Below are 19,203 nucleotides of genomic sequence, written 5' to 3' on the forward strand. Positions count from 1 at the left end.
TTTTTGGGGGTGGAAGTTATTTTCTGGGATTCCTGAATCTGGATGTGACTTTTTTCCCTAGATTAGGGAAGTTTTCAGCCATTATTTCTTTGAATAGCACTTGTTCTCCTTTCTCTCGATATTCTTCTGGGACCTCTGTGCATGCCAAGTCACTTCAGTCATGTCTGACTCTTTGTGATCCTGTGAACCATAGACCCTCAGGTTCCTTTTTCCATGGGATTCTCCGGGCAAGAATACTGGAGTAGGTTGCCATTTCCTTCTCCAGGGGATCTTCCTGACCCAAGGATTGAGCCTGCAGTGGGCAGGTTCTTTACCACTAGTGTCACCTGAGACATCTGTAACGCATATAGTTTGCTAGTATCCCGTAAGTCCTTAATGCTATTTTCACTTTTTAATTCTTTCTTTTGACTTATCTGAGTGGATGAATTCCACTTCACTGTCTTTTAAGTTTTCCTGATTCTTCCTTTCACTTGATCCAGTCTGCTGTTGAACTCTCCTATTGCATTTTTTAGTTTGGTTGTATTCTTTGGCTCTGTGATTTCTGTGTAGTACCTGTAAAAATTTTCCTGTGTGTTAGTTAAAATTCTTATTTTGTTCATACATTTCTCTCTTGTTTTTGGTAAGCATCTTTATGATCGTTACTTTGAACTCTCTCTCAGGAAAATCACTTACCTTCATTGTTAGTAAGATCTCTTTCTAGTTTCTGTTGTTCTTTTATTTCAGATGTTTTCCTGTATCTCCTCATTTTTCTTGGCTCTCTATGTTGTTTCTGTGCCCCACTCCAATATTCTTGCCTGGAGAACCTCATGGGCAGAGGAGCCTGAAGGGCTGCAGTCCATGGGATCACAAAGAGTCAGACACGACTGAGCAACTACACCACCACCATGTTGTTGACTATTTGGGTTTGTTTGTTGTTGTTTTTTTTCTTAATATAAATTTTAAAATTATTTGTTGTAGTTCTACCAAAAAAATCCCATTGATATTTAGATAGGAATTGCATTATATCTGCAGATTGCCTTGAGTACTGTGGTCATTTTAACGACATTAATTCTTCTAATCCAAGAATGCAGTGTATCTTTCTATCTTTAACAGTGTGCAGATAAAACCCTTTCAGGGAAAGGTTGGGAGATGAGTGACTTTGCTTACTGCTTTTGCACTGAGCCTAAGGGAAAGCCAGCTAGGAATTGCCCCTTTGTTTTCTACAGTCTGTGGAATTTGTGAATGGAACACCCTTTAGCTATATGACTGATTGTCTTGAGACCTATTTCTTGAGTAGAACCTACAAAATCTTGGGTATAGACATAGGTAAAAGGTCCTTCCAGGGAGATACTAGGAACTTAGAGCCCTGTGGAGTGGGGAGGAGTGGTGTCCACTTCCACATTCTCTGAGAGGATCACAGCCAGCCCCTAGTACCTGCTAAGTTAGAAGACCAACCTTCAGGCAGCAGCTTTTAAAGTAAATGTTAGTGTTAGTCACTCAGTCATGCCTGACTCTTTGTGACCCCATGTACTGCAGCCTACCAGGCTCTTTTGTCCATGGGATTTTCCAGGCAAGATCCCCTGGAGAAGGAAATGGCAGCACACTCTTTAAAGCAAGCAGATACTCTTAGAGGGGAAAACTGAAATGTGCAATTTTGTTTGTTCCCCCTGTGCTGATAGCTGGGATGATAGTCTTGGTGAGTGCTTGCATACTTGTTAAGAACTGTTTCTTTGTTTGCTATACTGTTTTGTCTCATTTACACAAGCTCCAATGGTTTTTAGAGCAAGGGATTTTGTGAATCCGTCCCTCCTGTGAGTCTTAACTCACAAGACTAATTTCCTTTCGGATGGACTGGTTGGATCTCCTTGCAGTCCGAGGGACTCTAAATAGCCTTCTCCAACACCACTGTTGGTAGATCAGCCCTTTGGTTTTCAGGGAGAAGCTAGAAGTTGGGACGTCTTTCCTGATGGTAAGGCACTATGCTGAGGGTGGGGTTGATGCCAAGAATGTGGAAGGAAAGACTTCCCTACCTGTTTTGATGTATTTTCTCATTTGTCCTACTTTCTGAAAGTTTTTGAGTCTCTTTCAGAATAAATTGTTCTGTGTATAGCTGTACATTTTGTGTGTCTGTATGAGGAGGGGAGCTCTGGCACCTCCTTTGTCACCATCTTGTTATTTCTGAATTTCTAAAGTTTTGGATCTTTTCAGTCAAAATTTTTACCTTTGCTTTAATATTGTTTTTGAAATGTGAAGTACTTAATAATTTAATCTTAATAATTTCGCCTTGGATAAGCAGTTTAGTCACTCAGTCATGTTCAACTCTTTGAAACCCCGTGGACTGCAGCATACCAGTCTTCCCTGTCCATCACCAATTCCCAGAGCTTGCTCAAACTCATGTCCATTGAATCAGTGATGTCATCCAACCATCTCATCCTCGTTATTGCCTTCTCCTGCCTTCAATCTTTCCTGCATCAGGTTCTTTTCCAATGAATCAGTCCTTTGCATCAAGTGGCCAAAGTATAGGAGTTTCAGCTTTGGCATTAGTCCTTCCAATGAACATTCAGGACTGATTTCCTTTAGGATGGACTGGTTTGATCTCCTTGCAGTCCAAGGGATTCTCAAGAGTCTTCTCCAACACCGCAGTTGAAAAGCATCAGTTCTTTGGTTCTCCGCTTTCATTATAGTCCACTTCTCACATGTATACGTGACTACTGGAAAAACCATAGCTTTGACTAACGGACCTTTGTTGGCAAAGTAACGTCTCTGCTTTTTAATATGCTGTCTAGGTTGGTCATAGCTTTTCTTCCAAGGAGCAGGCATCTTTTAATTTCATGGCTGCCATCACCATCTGCAGTGATGACTCCTTTTATTCTTCAAAGATATTTTATTGTATGGATTTCTGATTTTCATTATGATCAATGAATATATTCTATATCAGTTGAGTTATTTTAAATATCTTTGGCCTGATACATGGTTTATCTTGGTGAATATGCCACAGACACTTTTAAAAAGTGCATTTATTCTGAAGTTGTTGACTGTAGTGTTTTATAAATATCCATTGGGTTTAAGTGGTTGATAGTATTGTTCATATCTATGATTGATATTGTGCTTTATTCTGTAAATTACTGAAAAGGTAGAGTTTAAAGTCATCAATTGTGATTAGATTTGTCTGTTAGTCCCCTTTATTTCTGTCAGTTTCATTTCAGGTAAATTATAACTTTATTAGTCATACAAACTTCTGTGATTATGTCTTCTTTATAAATTGACCCTCTTATATTTTGAAATGTCCCTATCTTTGGTACATTATTGAAAATTAATATAACTGCTATAGCTCTCTTTTGCTTTCTGTTAGGATGGTGTTATCTTTTTATCTTTCAACCTATAACTTTATGTATAAAATATTGTCATTAGATGGTGTATAGTTGTTTAGTATGTTTTAACCATTGATGGAGTGTTTATTCAATGTTCATTTAATATATTTATTGAAAAAGTGGAAAAAAGTCCACCTCTTTTATTGTTTCTTTGTTAAGTGTGTACTCCCTGTCAGTGTCTATCTTCTGCTTTCTATTCTTCTTTCTCATCTCTGCCTTCCTTTTAATTTTTTTTCAGAATTCCTTTTTAGCTATACTTTTTTTTTTAGTGGTTTTCTAGGGAATACTATATATATTTGTTTTAACCTTTTAAGACTATTAAATCATTTCCCATAAAAAGAAGAATCTTGGAAATATACATATCTATTTACCTAGTCTTTACCCCTTGTATGCTAGGGTTGCCATATATACTACAAGTGATATAGGCAATGGAATAATTGTTTTAAATAGATACATTTATTTTTAAGAATTTAAAAGGGAAAATATTTCATAATTACCTATATATTAACCAGTTTTAATCCTTTTCATTCTGTTCTGAAGATCCATGTCTACTTCAGTTATCATTATTTATCTTCCCAAAGAACTTTATTTAGTACCAGTACTAGTGATAATTTTTCTTAGTTTTCTTTTATCTGACACTGTCTCCTTTTTAGTCCTTTTTATTGAGGAATATAGTTACTTAATATAGAATTATGATTTTACTCCCCCCCCCCCAGTATGTTAAAGATATATTCCATAGTTTTCTGGGCTTCATTGAAATAAAAAACGTTTGGGAGTAGTTAGTATAGAAAGTAGTTGAAGCAAAAGTTCAGGCTAGCAAAGCAGGATGTGATTGTTACTTTTCAAAGGGTGCTTATGAAGAGTTCTTAACTAAACAGTTTGTTTTATGTGTTTTTCTCTGTGTCCTTTGACAATTTTGAATAAATGAGCTTCTTTTGACAGGGGTTTGTTTTATTTATATTGTTTTCTTACCCAGAAAGTCATACAGAAAATAATTATTCTATATTTTTAATGGCTAAGTTTGCTTTCATGATATTTACAATAAATTAAGTTAGAGAGTAAATGAATGACTTTGTTAGAAAAGCAGAAGTAAAAAGATTGGAATATTTTAATTAATTCATAATATTACCACTGGTCAAGACATAGAGGTATGGAATATTTCGTGAATTTTGTTGCGTTATAAATATTTGATATGAGTTCTCTTAACACAGAATTGATTCGTCTCTTGAAATAACATTTCTTAATTGAAGATAAATGGGAAATATACCTTACAACCTCTGAATTTAGGGAATATGAAATTAACCTTCCAAATATATGTGTTTGATTTGAATGGCATATTTTTTCACTTTTACATAATTGTCTCATGTCAACTCCCATGATAATCATACAGGAGAGAGGAAACTGTTGTAGTTTTTGCATTGTTTTTAAAACATACTACCATCCTTGATCTTATGAGAAATTTAGAAATAATATTCGTGGACATGGAAGATAAATAAATTTCTCTTGAAACAGAAATGCTCAGTTTTGAGAAACACTTTAGTGTTGTAATGTCTTTTATTAGTGATTCTCAAGTTCTACCGCATTTTACTCTATCATAAATCTGTCATCTATCCATAGATCTATCCTCTATCACTTTATCTTCCATAATTTATCTGTGTGTCTCTATCATCTGTCTAGCTTATTAATACATAAGTTATCATTCAGATTCCATTACTGATCATTTTTCTTTTGTGTGTCATCTATCCATCCATCCTGCTATTAAATATAATAGGAAGAAGAGCATGGCAATGGAAAAACAAGGGCTTTACCTCCCGTGTGAAAGGACAGTGATGACAGTGGTCTCTGAGGTGATGATGTATAAGGAGAAAACAAGAGAGCATGAGGACAAAGGGCCATTAAATTCAGGGACTCATCTAGCAGGAACTCTTGACTTATTACTATGTTCAAATTTGGAAAATCAGAGTAGAGCTGCCTCCATTCTGTGCCAGCTTTCATGAGAAAATTTAGTCTAAATATGGTAACTGCCTTCTCAGTCCACTTATGCTCCAGTGTCTTAAAACTAAGTTTTAATTATATGAAGTTACTACCTCAATGTACATTAAAGTAGACCATGGATTGGTAAGCCTTTTCTGTAAAGGGTGAAATAACAAGCAATTTCAGTTTTGTAGGATGTGTGATCTCTGTTGCAGCTGATCTGTTCTGCTCTTGCAGTGTAAAAGCAGGCAAACACAGTATGTAGTTGAATGAGTGTGGCTGTGTTTCGGTAAAACCTTGTTTACAACAGCAGGCTTTGTGCTTCAGTACCACATCCTGAACTAAAGCATTGGCTAAACCAGAACCTGGAAAATAATCAGATTAACCCCAGTACATGGTAAATATATCTGAAAATTATTTTTCCATTTTACTTTCATGAAAATTATTATTAATAATTCTGCTAAATCTCATTCACAGGAGAGTGCTCTAAGTGAATACTATATGCCATCATAACCTAAGCAATGTAAAACCAATGTAAGTTACTGGAGTGATATGAACCCCTTTCCAGTTACAACCAATAAATTATATTTTAAATTTAGCATATTTTTCCCACAAGTTCCCAAGGATTGTGACCAAAATCGTACCTGCATTCTTTTCCTCTTAAGTACATTTCAGGTCAAAATATTGTCTCTCAATTCCTTGGTGGTATCCGGTCTCCTTAGGCTTTGACTTCAGTCCATTTTGATTTCACCTGAGCAGTTTTTATAATTGTTTCAACATCTCATAATAGGATTTGTATGTTCCAAAGCTATCATGTAATCTAGTTTATAAAAATGTGAAAGAATCAACAGTATAAATAACTAATGAACACAATCTTTAATCCAATTAAACTGTTTTCCAAATTTTCTCCATGTTGTCTACATTGGAGGGTTTACAGGAAAGAAGGAATATCTAAAACCTGCTAGTTTAAATTTGGGTTATTACTTTTTCTTCAGTCATTTGAATATGTACCTTTATGTTTAGTTGAAACTTATATTACCAGGTTAGTGTTAATATTCTATTAAAGGCTCACCCAAATCAATTAGAAAAAGACAAGTATTCCAGTACAAAAATAGGAATACATATAAATGAACAAATCAGAGAAGGAAAGTACCGTGAATGGCCAAGAACACATAAAAACATACTCAACCAGGCTGCCACACAAGCCCTCTGCAATGGCCCACACTCTGTGGACTGTGTTTGTTTCTGGATAAATCTACTTCTTACCTAAAAAAAAATAATACTCAACCATATCAACCTGGTAATGAAATAACTACATACTAAATAATTATCAATTGTTATAAATATATAATGAAATTATTATTTGTGTGTGTCTTTAAACATGGTCACAAACACACAAATAAATCAGAAATTTTTTCACCTATTAGATTAATGGTACATTTATAAGCAAAGTATGGAGAATTTGGAATTCTTTGTGTGTTAGTCTGTCCAAAAGACTGAAAAATATGTCTTAGATGGGAATTAACACATTTTGACAAACAATTTTATATTTAGAAATTTACCTATAGGACATAATAGGGAGTGTTCAAATGTGTATGTAAACTCAAGGGTACTTATTACAGCCTTAATTATACTTGTAAAATTATAAGTAATCTGTTTATCAAATAATAATGCTAGGGAAATTAATAATGCACTTATCCAATTTAATTGTATTTAATATATTGAAATTAATTGACTTTAAAATCTAGGTTTTTCAAAAGTTTGGCCATTAGTTCCTGAGTATCAACTATGTTTGAAACATTAATATTGTATTTTATTCACATAAAATGAAATATGTATGTTCTTGTTTAGATATGGTCAATAAACTTATTTTATAGGAAGACTGTTCAAAAACTGTTGATGGTGAGTTTGAATCATTATTTTACTATTGTGTATGCATGTGTGTGATGTGTAGTCTCAAATTTATATATTTCAATTATATATAGCATTTATTGAATTCTTAGTATGTGTACCATATGCTGAAATAAACACTTTTTCATGGATTATCTCATTTAATACTAATAATAACCATACAGTATAGGATATTCATTCCTTTTTTTAAGATAAGATAGAGGCTCGTTAGAAACTAAATTTGATTGTGCAATTAATTCTGTTATTCACAACTTAAGAAAAACACAATCAGTGTCACAGCCTTTGGAAAATGAAAATAATACTTATATTTTGCTACATCTCCTCTTGTTTGGGGGGAAAGATACACATTTTTGAGGTCATCTTTATTTTCTCTGAGTTGTTAAGGTCAGAGCCATGTGAATTCTGAAGTTTAGTTCTTTAAACTTAAAAGTGTAAGTGTTGAGATACTGCAGGAACAGGAGAAAAAGACGAATAGGACATTGGTTTGTTGGAAATTCTGTGGTATAAATTTACAAATTGTAGAATGACTTGTTGCAATATGGGGTGCCAGTGCTTAGGAGATGAGGCAGTGTTCCTTGGGAAGCTATTTCATAGAGACTGGGATGTCATGGGGGCACAAATCAAAGTCCAAAAAGAAATGGCCAATAAGAAGAGTATCACTAAATGGAAAAACTCATCTTTAACGCAGAATTGATGACAGGTAACACCAAAAGAAATACTATAAATAGCAGGGAAAGGACCAATGAGGATCTTGGAATTGAAGGTACAATCCCTAACTGCTATAGATTCAAGTGTCATAATGTTCTAATGAAATATTTTTCAAATTGTACTTTATGACCATATGGTGTAGATGATAAACTATCTACTTCATATGAATATGTGTTCCATAATCAATTCACTTTTCTCCAGTTGTCTGTATTCATTCTAACCACTTTTCTAAAGACAGTACCTTGTGTCTTACAAATACTGTTCATTAGTAATTCTGAGCTAGTAGCTAAAATGTTGGCCAGAATGATAAGCAGAGTGAGTTGCAACAGAAAGTTTTGCCTGACTTTGCCATAGCAGTGGCTAAAGTACATTTTAAAAATTGGATAGTTTATAGCAAGAAATGTGTGTTACGCTATTCTAAAGTTTGCCATCTTATTTTCTGGTAGCTTGAGGGGAAATGAGCCTGTATAAGATATTCACAGCTGGGGCCCTGGAACAGAGAATACTGAAGGAAAAATCAGTCATAGTTAAGTAAGGCTGCATCTGTCATGGCGGACTGCTGGACACAGAGCTGCTCAGCCTCTGGTTTTGACGGATGCAATTTGGGGGTGTTTGAATATGGTAAATCTCTTTAAGGATAATAAAACTAATGATGGTGAAGTGTTTATAATATTACTAAACTAATATGTGAATGAGGGAATGAATTAATAGGGTCAAAAGTAAAATACAGAAAGTTGGGATAAACATATAAGAATGACAGGATATAAAAACTCAACATTTGGCAATAATCACAATACTTGTTTCAACCAAGAAAATCAAAAGATGCTAAAACTTGAGAAAATTTGAGGGAAACAATACATTTTAAAATATTTTTTAAAATATTTATTTTATTGAAGTATAGTTGATTTACAACTATAAGACTTTTAAGTCTGAAGTTTGGTCAAAATGATAGTATAAAAGAATACGTAGGGGAGAATATCTTGAAGCACATGGTTTCAGGTGTATGTGCTCAGGAAGTATGAAAGTGTAGAATAAGAGCATGAATACTTTGATACCAGTGGGTTTTATCTGTATCTGCATTTGAACCATTTATAATAGAACGTGTTTTTACTCACAGTTCCTTCACTTTGCTCGATTTTTCAAAGTTCAGCCATATTATAGCATGGATTGGAACTCCATTTCTATTTATGGGTGAGTAATACCCCATTTATAGATCACATTTTGCTTGCTTATTCATTCATCAATTTATGGCATTCTACTAACTTATTTCTGCTCTTTGGCTGTTTTGAATAATCTTGCTATAAATATTTATATGGAGATTTTTGTGTATATGTATATCTTTAGTTCTTTTAGGGATAAGAACACGAGAAGTTGCCTGACTAGGATTTTAAGATCGTACTTGGCTTCGTTTGAAGGTGTACAAGTCTGCACAGTGAACATTTGGTTGAATATTGGTGGAAACTCTTCCTGTAGAAATAAGTAAATTGAAAAACCAAAATAAACACAGTTGAAGCCCATTGCCTCATACCTGGTTCATTCAATTTGAATATATTTAATTTATATTGTTGTGTGTTTTTGCTTTTGTGTTCTTGTTTTAAATATTATGGAATCAATGTTGGTTTGCATACAAAGGATTTCATTGTCTTACAACATTAATTATGATGGAGAAAGGGCATCTTGAATAAGTGAATTAAATATTATTCAAGGATAGTAGGATCATTCAAATAGGTAGAATTCTGCCACGGAAGTAAATTGATTTTACTCATAATGTTCATGAAGAACTAAAATGAAAAATTTTCTCTCACTGGTTTAATAGCTGGTGTAGCCTCCCTTACTCATTTTCATCTCCAGTTTTCCCATGTAAATTAAGTGGCTTAGTATGTTTCTAGGATTATGGACGCCTGTGTTATTTCTTGGTTATTTTCAGGATCTGTCCTTTCTTACAGGCGAACAGCAAAAGGTGTCTTTTTAAATGAATGTGTCTGGATCATGTATATATACATTGTGAAAAATCTGAAGAAAATGAGAAACAAAATGACTGTTGTTGAACAGTACTATATTCTCAAGGTCTTTTCCAGTCAGTCATCTCTTTGTACCAGGTGGCCGAGGTATTGGAGCTTCAGCTTTATCAACAGTGCTGCCAATGAATATTCAGGGTTGATTTCCTTTAGGATGGACTGGTTTGATCTCTTTGCAGTCCAAGGGACTTCTCCAACAGTACAGTTCAAAAGCATCAATTCTTCAGGTACTGAGATTCTTTATAGTATAACTCTCACATCCATACTTGACTACTGGAAGAACCGTAGCTTTGACCATACAAACCTTTGTTGGCAAAGTAATGTCTCTGCTTTTTAATATGCTGTCTAGGTTTGTAGTAGTTTTCATTCCAAGGAGCAAGCGTCTTTTTAATTTCATGGCTGCACTCACCATCTGTAGTGATTCTGGAGCCCAAGAAAATACTAGCGTGTGAGATGCATGCAATTGTGCGTTAGTTTGAGCATTCTTTGGCATTGCCTTTCTTTGGGATTAGAATGAAAACTGACGTTTTCCAGTCCTGTGGCCACTGCTGAGTTTTCCAAATTGGCTGGCATATTGAGTGCAGCACTTTCACAGCATCATCTTTCAGGATTTTAAATAGTTCAGCTGGAATTCCATCATCTCCACTAGCTTTGTTTGTATTGATATGTCCTAAGGTCCACTTCACTTCACACTCCAGGTTGTCCAGTTATAGGTGAGTGACTACACCATCATGGCTTTCTGAATCATTAACACATTTCTTACACAGTTCTTCTGTGTATTCTTATCACCTTTTCTTAATCTCTTCTGCTTCTCTTAGGTCTTTACTGTTTCTGTCCTTTATCATGTCCATTCTTACATAAAATGTTCCCTTGATGTCTCCAACAAGTATTTTCTTGAAAAGATCTATGGTCCTTTCCATTGTATTGTTTTCTTGTATTCTTTGCATTGTTCATTTAAGATGGTCTTCTTATCTCTCCTTACTATTCTCTGAACTCTGCATTCAGCTGGGTATATCTCTTTCTCCCTTGCCTTTCACTTCTCTTATCCCCTTAGCTATTTGTAAAGCCTCCTCAGGCAATCACTTTGCCTTCTTGCATCTTTTTCTTTGGGACAGCTTTGGTCACTGCCTCCTGTACAATGTTATGAACCTGCATGAATAGTTCTTCAGGAACTCTGTCTACCAGATCTAATTCCTTGAATCTATTAGTCACCTCCACTGTACAATCATAAGGTATTTGATTTAGGTCATACCTGAATGGCCTAGTGGTTTTCCCTACTTTCTTCAATTTAAGCCTGAATTTTGCAATAAGGAGCTCATGATCTGAGCCACAGTCAGCTACAGGTTTTGTTTTTACTGACTGTATAGAGCTTTTTCATCTATCACTGCAAAGAACATAGTCTGATTTCAGTATTGACTATCTGGTGATGTCCGCGTATAGAGTCATCTCTTGTGTTGCTGGAGAAAGGTGTGTGCTTTGAGGGCTACTCCATTTCTTCTAAGGAATTCTTGCCCACAGCAGTAGATTTAATGGTCATCTGAATTAAATTTGTCCATTCCCATCCATTTTAATTCACTGATTCCTAAAGATATCAATGTTTAATCTTGTCATCTTCTGCTTGACCATGTCCAATTTACCTTGATCCATGGACCTAACCTTTCAGGTTCCTGTGCAGTAATGCGTACCACATCAGATATTACTTTGACCACCAGATATATCCACAACTGAGTATCATTTCTGCTTTCACCCAATTGCTTCATTCTTTCTGGAGTTATTAGTAATTGCCCTCTGCTCTTCCCCAGTACCATATTGGATACCTTCCAACTTGGGGGGCTCATCTCCTGGTGTCATATCTTTTTGCCTTTTCACACTGTCCATGTGGTTTTTCAGGCAAGAATAATGGCGTGGGTTGCCATTTCCTTCTCCAGGGGACCAGGTTTTGTCTTTTCAGTTCAGTTCAGTCACTCAGTCATGTCCAGCTCTTTGCGGCCCCATGAACTATAGGACGCCAGGCCTCCCTGTCCATCACCAACTCCGGAGTTCAATCAAACTCACGTCTGTCGAGTCAGTGGTGCCATCCAGCCATCTCATCCTCTGTCATCCCCTTCTCCTGCCCCCAATCCCGCCAGCATCAGCGTCTTTTTCATTGAGTCAACTCTTCGTAAGAGGTGGCCAAAGTACTGGAGTTTCAGCTTTAGCATCATTCCTTCCAAAGAACACCCAGGACTGATCTCCTTTAGAATGGACTGGTTGGATCTCCTTGCAGTCCAAGGGACTCTCAAGAGTCTTATCCAATACCACAGTTCAAAAGCATCAATTCTTTGACGCTCAGCTTTCTTCACAGTCCAACTCACATCCGTACGTGACTACATAGCCTTGACTAGACGGACCTTTGTTGACAAAGTAATGTCTCTGCTTTTGAATATGCTATCTAGGTTGGTCATAACTTTCCTTCCAGGGAGTAAGCATCTTTTAATTTCATGGCTGCAGTCATGATCTGCAGTGATTTTGGAGCCCCAAAAAATAGTCTGACGCTGTTTGCACTGTTTCCCCATCTATTTCCCATGAAGTGATGGGACCAGATGCCATGATCTTTGTTTTCTGAATGTTGAGCTTTAAGCCAACTTTTTCACTCTCCTCTTTCACTTTCATCAAGAGGCTTTTGAGTTCCTCTTCACTTTCTGCCAAAAGGGTGGTGTCATCTGCTTATCTGAGGTTATTGATATTTCTCCTGGCAATCTTGATTCCAGCTTGTGCTTCTTCCAGCCCAGCATTTCTCATGATGTACTCTGCATAAGTTAAATAAGTGGGTGACAATATACAGCCTTGACGTACTCCTTTTCCTATTTGGAACCAGTCTGTTGTTCCATGTCCAGTTCTAACTGTTGCTTTCTGACCTGCATATAGGTTTCTCAAGAGGGAGGTGGTCTGGTATTCCCATATCTTTGAGAATTTTCCACAGTTTATTGTGATCCACACAGTCAAACGCTTTGGCGTAGTCCATAAAGCAGACATAGATGTTTTTCTGGAACTCTCTTGCTTTTTCCATGATCCAGTGAATGTTGGCAATTTGATCTCTGGTTCCTCTGCCTTTTCTAATACCAGCTTGAACATCAGGAAGTTCACGGTTCATGTATTGCTGAAGCCTGGCTTGGAGAATTTTGAGCATTACTTTACTAGCGTGTGAGATGCGTGCAATTGTGCATTAGTTTGAGCATTCTTTGGCACTGCCTTTCTTTGGGATTAGAATGAAAACTGACGTTTTCCAGTCCTGTGGCCACTGCTGAGTTTTTCAAATTGGCTGGCATATTGAGTGCAGCACTTTCACAGCATCATCTTTCAGGATTTAAAATAGCTCAACTGGAATTCCATCACCTCCACTAGCTTTGTTCGTAGTGATTGTTTCTAAGGCCCACTTGACTTAACATTCCAGGATGTCTGGTTCTAGGTGAGCGATCACACAGGTTTTTTCTTTTACCGAATGCCATTTAAATGGAATCAAACATTACATAGTATCTAAGGTCTAGTTCCTTTTACCTTGCAATTTGAGTTCTCCAGTTTACTTGCACGCCTTTATCCTTCAGAGACCTGTGTTCTGTTATTGATGTACTCCTCCTAAATTCCATGTTGATAAAAGACAGGCCAATATTACTCCATCTTAATTCCACTTAGGTCTTGCTGCTGCTACTGCTGCTAAGTCACTTCATTCATGTCCGACTCTGTGCGACCCCGTAGATGGCAGCCCACCAGGCTCCCCCATCCCTGGGATTCTCCAGGCAAGAACACTGGAGTGGGTTGCCATTTCCTTCTCCAATGCATGAAAGTGAAAAGTGAAAGTGAAGTTACTCAGTCGTGTCCAACTCTCAGCGACCCCATGGACTGCAGCCTTCCAGGCTCCTCCATTCGTGGGACTTCCCAGGCAAGAGTACTGGAGTGGGGTGCCATTGCCTTCTCCAAGCCACTTAGGTCTTACCCCTCTCTAAAGTCTTTTTCCATTTGATTCTTTTTGTAAATAATTTCCATTTATCTTATGAAATGTCTCCTCTATTTTTCTATTCTTGCCATTGGTCCATTTGTTCAACATGTTTGTAATAGATTTTCAGACTTCTTATCTCTTACTTCCAGAATATGGGTCTCACAACAAACATCCTTTTTATTTGACCCATCACAAGGCATTTCACAAAATCTTTATTTGGTGTAATATAACTTTAGAATTTCTCAGTTTAAAAGATAACTGCTATGTTACTAATTTACATAGAGTGGTAGAGAGGATTATTGACTATTTGCAGAATGAAGAGTTCAGAGAGGAAATAAATGAAGAAGTGAAATGACGAAGACGATAAAGGAGCAAGGAATTTTTATTTGGTGAGGACTAGAAATGCGAGGATGCCTGTACAATAAATAATTATTATAGAACCAATTGTTCTATTGATTTTTAAAATAATTTCTTGCATTTTTCTGATCTGATTTGTATCCTATGTGATGTTTTGTTGCAGGTCAAAGGCTAGAACAAGTTATCATACTTACAGGGAGGAAAGGTGAGCATCTACTCTGGTGCTATTGAAATTTTGGTCTGTGTTCTGGCCAGTGATGTCACAAATTCAAGTTTTGTGAGCTCATTTTTTCAGGTGACCAGGGTGCATATTTTTATGATGAATTTTCCCCCATAGGTATATCTACTTTGTTAATGGAATCTTCATTATTTTTCCCTCTATTAAAGAAAATAATTTGGTTAACATTTAAGAATCATTGATAGATTAGCTTTTTATACTATTTTGTGTGAAAATAACTTTTTAGTGAAATTTAAAAGTGCCAAAATATTTATCTTTTTGTTACTAGCATTTCAGAATTTAGATATTTCTACTCATATTTCCACTATAATCAAACCTTATTTGCTACTTAATTTACAAATGCTGCCCCACTATGGCTCAGATGAGAAAGAACCTTCCTGCTACACAGGAAACACAGATTTGACCCCTGGGTCAGGAAGATCCCCTGGAGAAGAGAATGACTACCCACTGCAGTATTCTTGCTTGGAGAATTCTGCGAACAGAGTAGCCTAGCGGGCTATAGTCCATGGGGTGTCAAAGAGTCAGACTCCACTGGGAAACTAACACTTTCACCTCACTACTCCTCGAAATTTTAGTTGACTTAGTTGTTTTGGATGTTCTCAATAGATTTTAATTTTATACAGAGAAATCCATGGTCGTGTGCCTTTTGTGCTATGAGGGTTCTATTGTTCAAATACTAAACAAATTGTATTGTGTATATGTATTGTTTTTTGTTAACAACACAGTACGTAAGCCTGAAGGAAATGAGCCTGGCTATGAAAATGCTTATTTGTTGGGAGGGTGCTTGTCTGGATCGATGATGAGAAAAACTGTCTGAGGATGCTGAGGGACTCATTCCAGATGTCAATCTGAGGTCCAGATAAATGCCCCTCTTACCGGACAAATAAGAACCTCAGAGCCTGGCTTTGACTACATAACACTGCTGTGAGCATGCCTTTTCTTTCTTCCAGAGCAAGTCATCCTATTCTACATACTCATGCCTCTTATGAGGCATGTAGATATGCTAAGTGACCCAAGACTTGCTTCATTTTGAACACAGTTGTAGACAGAACTTTTTAAAGGAATTGTTCTTGAGTAATAAATGAGGGGGGAAAAATGTTGAAGTAAGAAAGGGTTGAGCAACTGTAATGGGTACTGAAAGCATCATTTGTGGTTGGGCTGGAAGAAGGGAAGATTGCATGACTAATAAATTTTGACAATGAGTTTTGACAGTATTAGTGCTTTGTTATTTTTACTCTTGAATATTTTTGAGACTGTGTCTTTTTTTTTCTTTTTGTTTGTTTTTATTTTTTTCTGCTACGCTTTTCTGAGGTAGAAGGACTGAAATGAGGGCCTCTACTTCAGAGAACAGGGGTGAGTAACTGTACCAGGATCCTTTAAAATTCATATGTCTTGTGCACTGTGCCACACCCTGAAGTCTTAAGTGTTCATCTGTTCAGTGGCTTACTGGATAATATCTTCATGATGTGTCCTTTTCTTTAGTGATTGCCTCTAGCCTCATTTCCAAATTTTAAGTTTTCTTTTATCTGAGTTTTGGGTAAATTGACAAATACAGAATCTTGGGAAATTGTTGTTTTATACATTTTCTTGTTGCCGTGAAATATCCTTTGGTGAAATTAAACTGTGCTTGGGAGTTTTCTTAACATATTATGGTTTCAGAATGTTGACCCCATGATTGAGATCATCATTGTTAGATCATTTTGGTCAGATCCGTAAGATCATTATGGGTTATTATTACTATTCTTCTAAATGTTGAAAGTGAAAGGTGCTCAGTTGTGTCTGATTCTTTGTGACCCCACGGACTATACAGTCCATGGAATTCTCCAGGCCAGAATAATGGAGTGGGTAGCCTTTCCCTTCTCCAGGGGATCTTCCCAACTCAGAGATCAAACCCAGGTCTCCCACATTGCAGGCAGATTCTTTACCAGCTGAGCCACATTTGACTTTAATTAGGATTTTTACTTTTTCAATCTGAAAAATTATACTTTATACTTTCCGAACTCTATCTAAGGCCATGAAGATTTTAAATGATAAAAAGCTTCATTTTTTTGTAAAAAAAAATTTCAGTTTTCCATATTGCATTAATTTCACAAAACATACTAGGTTGGGTTAATCAGGTGTAGTAAAATTTCATATATTAAATAATTAATCATTATTTCTTGTTAAAATTGAAACATCCATCAGTTAAGAAAAATAGTCTATATTCCTTGGCATGATTACCTAGGGCCTGATGTTTAATACTTTTGAAATGAGTAAACTCTCTTTTTCTCTTGAGAAATATATTTTCACAGATTCTTTAATAGTTGTTTTGTTATTTTTATATTTATTTATTTATGTATTGTAATTTATATATTCATTTTTCTACAAACTAGCAAGGTCATTCATTTCCTCTGGTCAGTTTAGCTAAAACATTTTGAATTTTGTTGAATTTTTCAAGAAATTGATTTTTGGTTTCATTGATTTTTATTTTTTATTCAGTTGCTTGTTTCAATCTTTAATCTGTATCATTTTTATACTAATCTTTCTTTTCTTTCTTTCTTGCTTTATGTTTGATTTTCTTTTCTTTTTCTAGCTTCTTAAGGTAGATTACTGATTTGAAATTTTTCTTTTTTAAATGTAAATCTCAACAGCTATAAAATTTTCTCAAGTACTGCTTTTGGTATCTCATAAATTTTGGAATGTGTGTTAATTTTCATTCATCTCAAATAATTTAATAATTTTCCCTGAGAATGTCCTGCTTGATTCATTTTTATTAGGAACTTGTTTCTTAATTTCTACTTATGTGTGAAATCATCTAAATTTCTTTCTGTTACTGATTTCTAGTTTAATTCCATTGTGATCAGTGAACATAGTCTGTACAATTTCAGTGTTTTAAAATTTATTTAAACTTATTTTTGGTGTTATATCTGGTCTTTTATGGAGTATGTTCCTTATGCACATGAGAAAAATGTATAATCATTTGATTTTAGGTGGAGTGTTCTGTGTAAGTCTGTTCACTGTAGTTGGTTTATGGTTGTTCAAGTATTCTATTTCCATAATGATCATTCTTCTAATTGTTCTATTGCTTATTAAAAGCAAGACATTAAAAGTATCCAAATACTGTAGAGTTGTTTGTTTCTTCAATTCTGTGCAATTTTGCTTCATATATTTTGGGACTTTGTTGTTAGGTGTGTAAATGTTTATCATTGCTTTATCTTCTTAATGTATTTGATTCTTTTATCAATATTTAATTGACCCATGTAACAATTTTTGTTTGAAGACAAAACAAAACTTTCAACTTTTGTCTGATATTGGTATAGTCACTCTAGCTGTCTTTTGGTTACATGTTATATGAAATATTTATTTCATGCTTTAATTTTTAACCAATCTGTGTCTTTGAATCTGAAGTATGTCTCTTGCAGATAACATATAGTTGGATCCTGTTTTTAATCCATTTTGCCAGTCTCTGCCTTTCACTTACAAATTTTAAACCATCTCTGTTTAAAGTAATTACTGATAAGGGAGGACAACTGCTATTTTGCTGTTCATTTTTTCTGTATTTTTTTTTTTTGTCTTCAATATTGCATGTTTTCTGTGAAATAGATATTATTGAGAGTACCATTTTAAATTCTTTATTTCCTTGTTTTTACTATATATTTTTAAGTTATTTTCTTAGTCATTGCCCTGGGGATAACAATTAACTTCTTAATTTATAATAAAGTAGTTATGATTAATAACAATTTAATTTCAATAATACATAAAATTTTTGTGGCAACAAAAACATTGCTCCATTTCCCCTGGACGTTGTGATTGTCACAAATTATGTCTTCATACTTATGCAGTCATCACCACAGGCAGATGGTTTTTGTTTTATGCTTTTATTTAAACATCATATAGGAAAAGAGTTACAAAGATAATACTGGCTTTTATATTTGCCTTTACTGATGTTATTTATTTCTTGATGCAGATTTAAGTTATTGTATATTGTACATTCATTTAAGATTGATTCCCTTAGACATTTCTTATGGGGCAAATTTACTGTTAAAGAACATTCTCAGTCTTTGTTAATCTGAGAATGTCTTAATGTCTCCTTCATTTTTTTAGAGCATTATTATCAGATCAAGAATTCCCAGTTGAATAACTTTTTGTTTCAGAACTTTGAAAATGCCATCCTACTGCCTTCTGAAACCATGTGGTATGATGAGAAATCACTTGTTTTTCTGAAGATCACTTCTGCGTCTTCTCTATCACTGTTTGATCTTTCTATTTGAACAGTTTATGAATCTATTTGAATTTATCCTATATGGACTTCTTAGGTTTGTGACTTTTCATCAACTTTGGGCAGTTTTGTGTATTATTTCTTTTTTTTAAATTTTTTATAATCAAATGAATACTTTTTTTAAGTTTATGTACATTTCCTTTTTTTAATTTAAATTTATTTATTTTAATTGGAGGCTAATTACTTTACAGTATTGTGTTGGTTTTGCCATACATCAGCATGAATCCGCTACGGGTGTACAAATGTTCCCCATCCTGAACCCCCCTCCCACCTCCCTCCCTGTACCTTCCCTCTGGGTCATCCCAGTGCACCAGCCCCAAGCATTCTGTATCCTGCACCAAACCTGGATTGGCGATTCATTTCTTATATGATATTATACATGTTTCAGTGCCATTCTCCCAAATCATCCCACC

At 35.3% G+C, this 19,203-nt stretch overlaps 1 long non-coding RNA gene and 1 other non-coding gene across 5 annotated transcripts in view; both read left to right on the forward strand.

The window, feature by feature from the left end:
* The window catches only part of LOC113880052, a 96,597-nt gene that overhangs the window by 27,769 nt on the left and 49,625 nt on the right, over positions 1-19,203 (forward strand). For all 4 annotated transcript variants that reach the window (XR_003507575.1, XR_003507573.1, XR_003507574.1 and 1 more), the window contains exons 5-8: positions 7,176-7,226; positions 9,061-9,134; positions 14,458-14,499; positions 15,848-15,885. This is a non-coding gene — a long non-coding RNA (uncharacterized LOC113880052). The remainder of the gene's footprint in view (positions 1-7,175; positions 7,227-9,060; positions 9,135-14,457; positions 14,500-15,847; positions 15,886-19,203) is intronic.
* LOC113880210 lies at positions 15,323-15,389 on the forward strand. The gene has a single exon (XR_003507673.1). It is a non-coding gene; the product is annotated as a small nucleolar RNA SNORD109A (small nucleolar RNA).

This window comes from Bos indicus x Bos taurus, chromosome 21 (genome assembly GCF_003369695.1).
Source record: "Bos indicus x Bos taurus breed Angus x Brahman F1 hybrid chromosome 21, Bos_hybrid_MaternalHap_v2.0, whole genome shotgun sequence".
Lineage (NCBI taxonomy): Eukaryota > Metazoa > Chordata > Mammalia > Artiodactyla > Bovidae > Bos > Bos indicus x Bos taurus.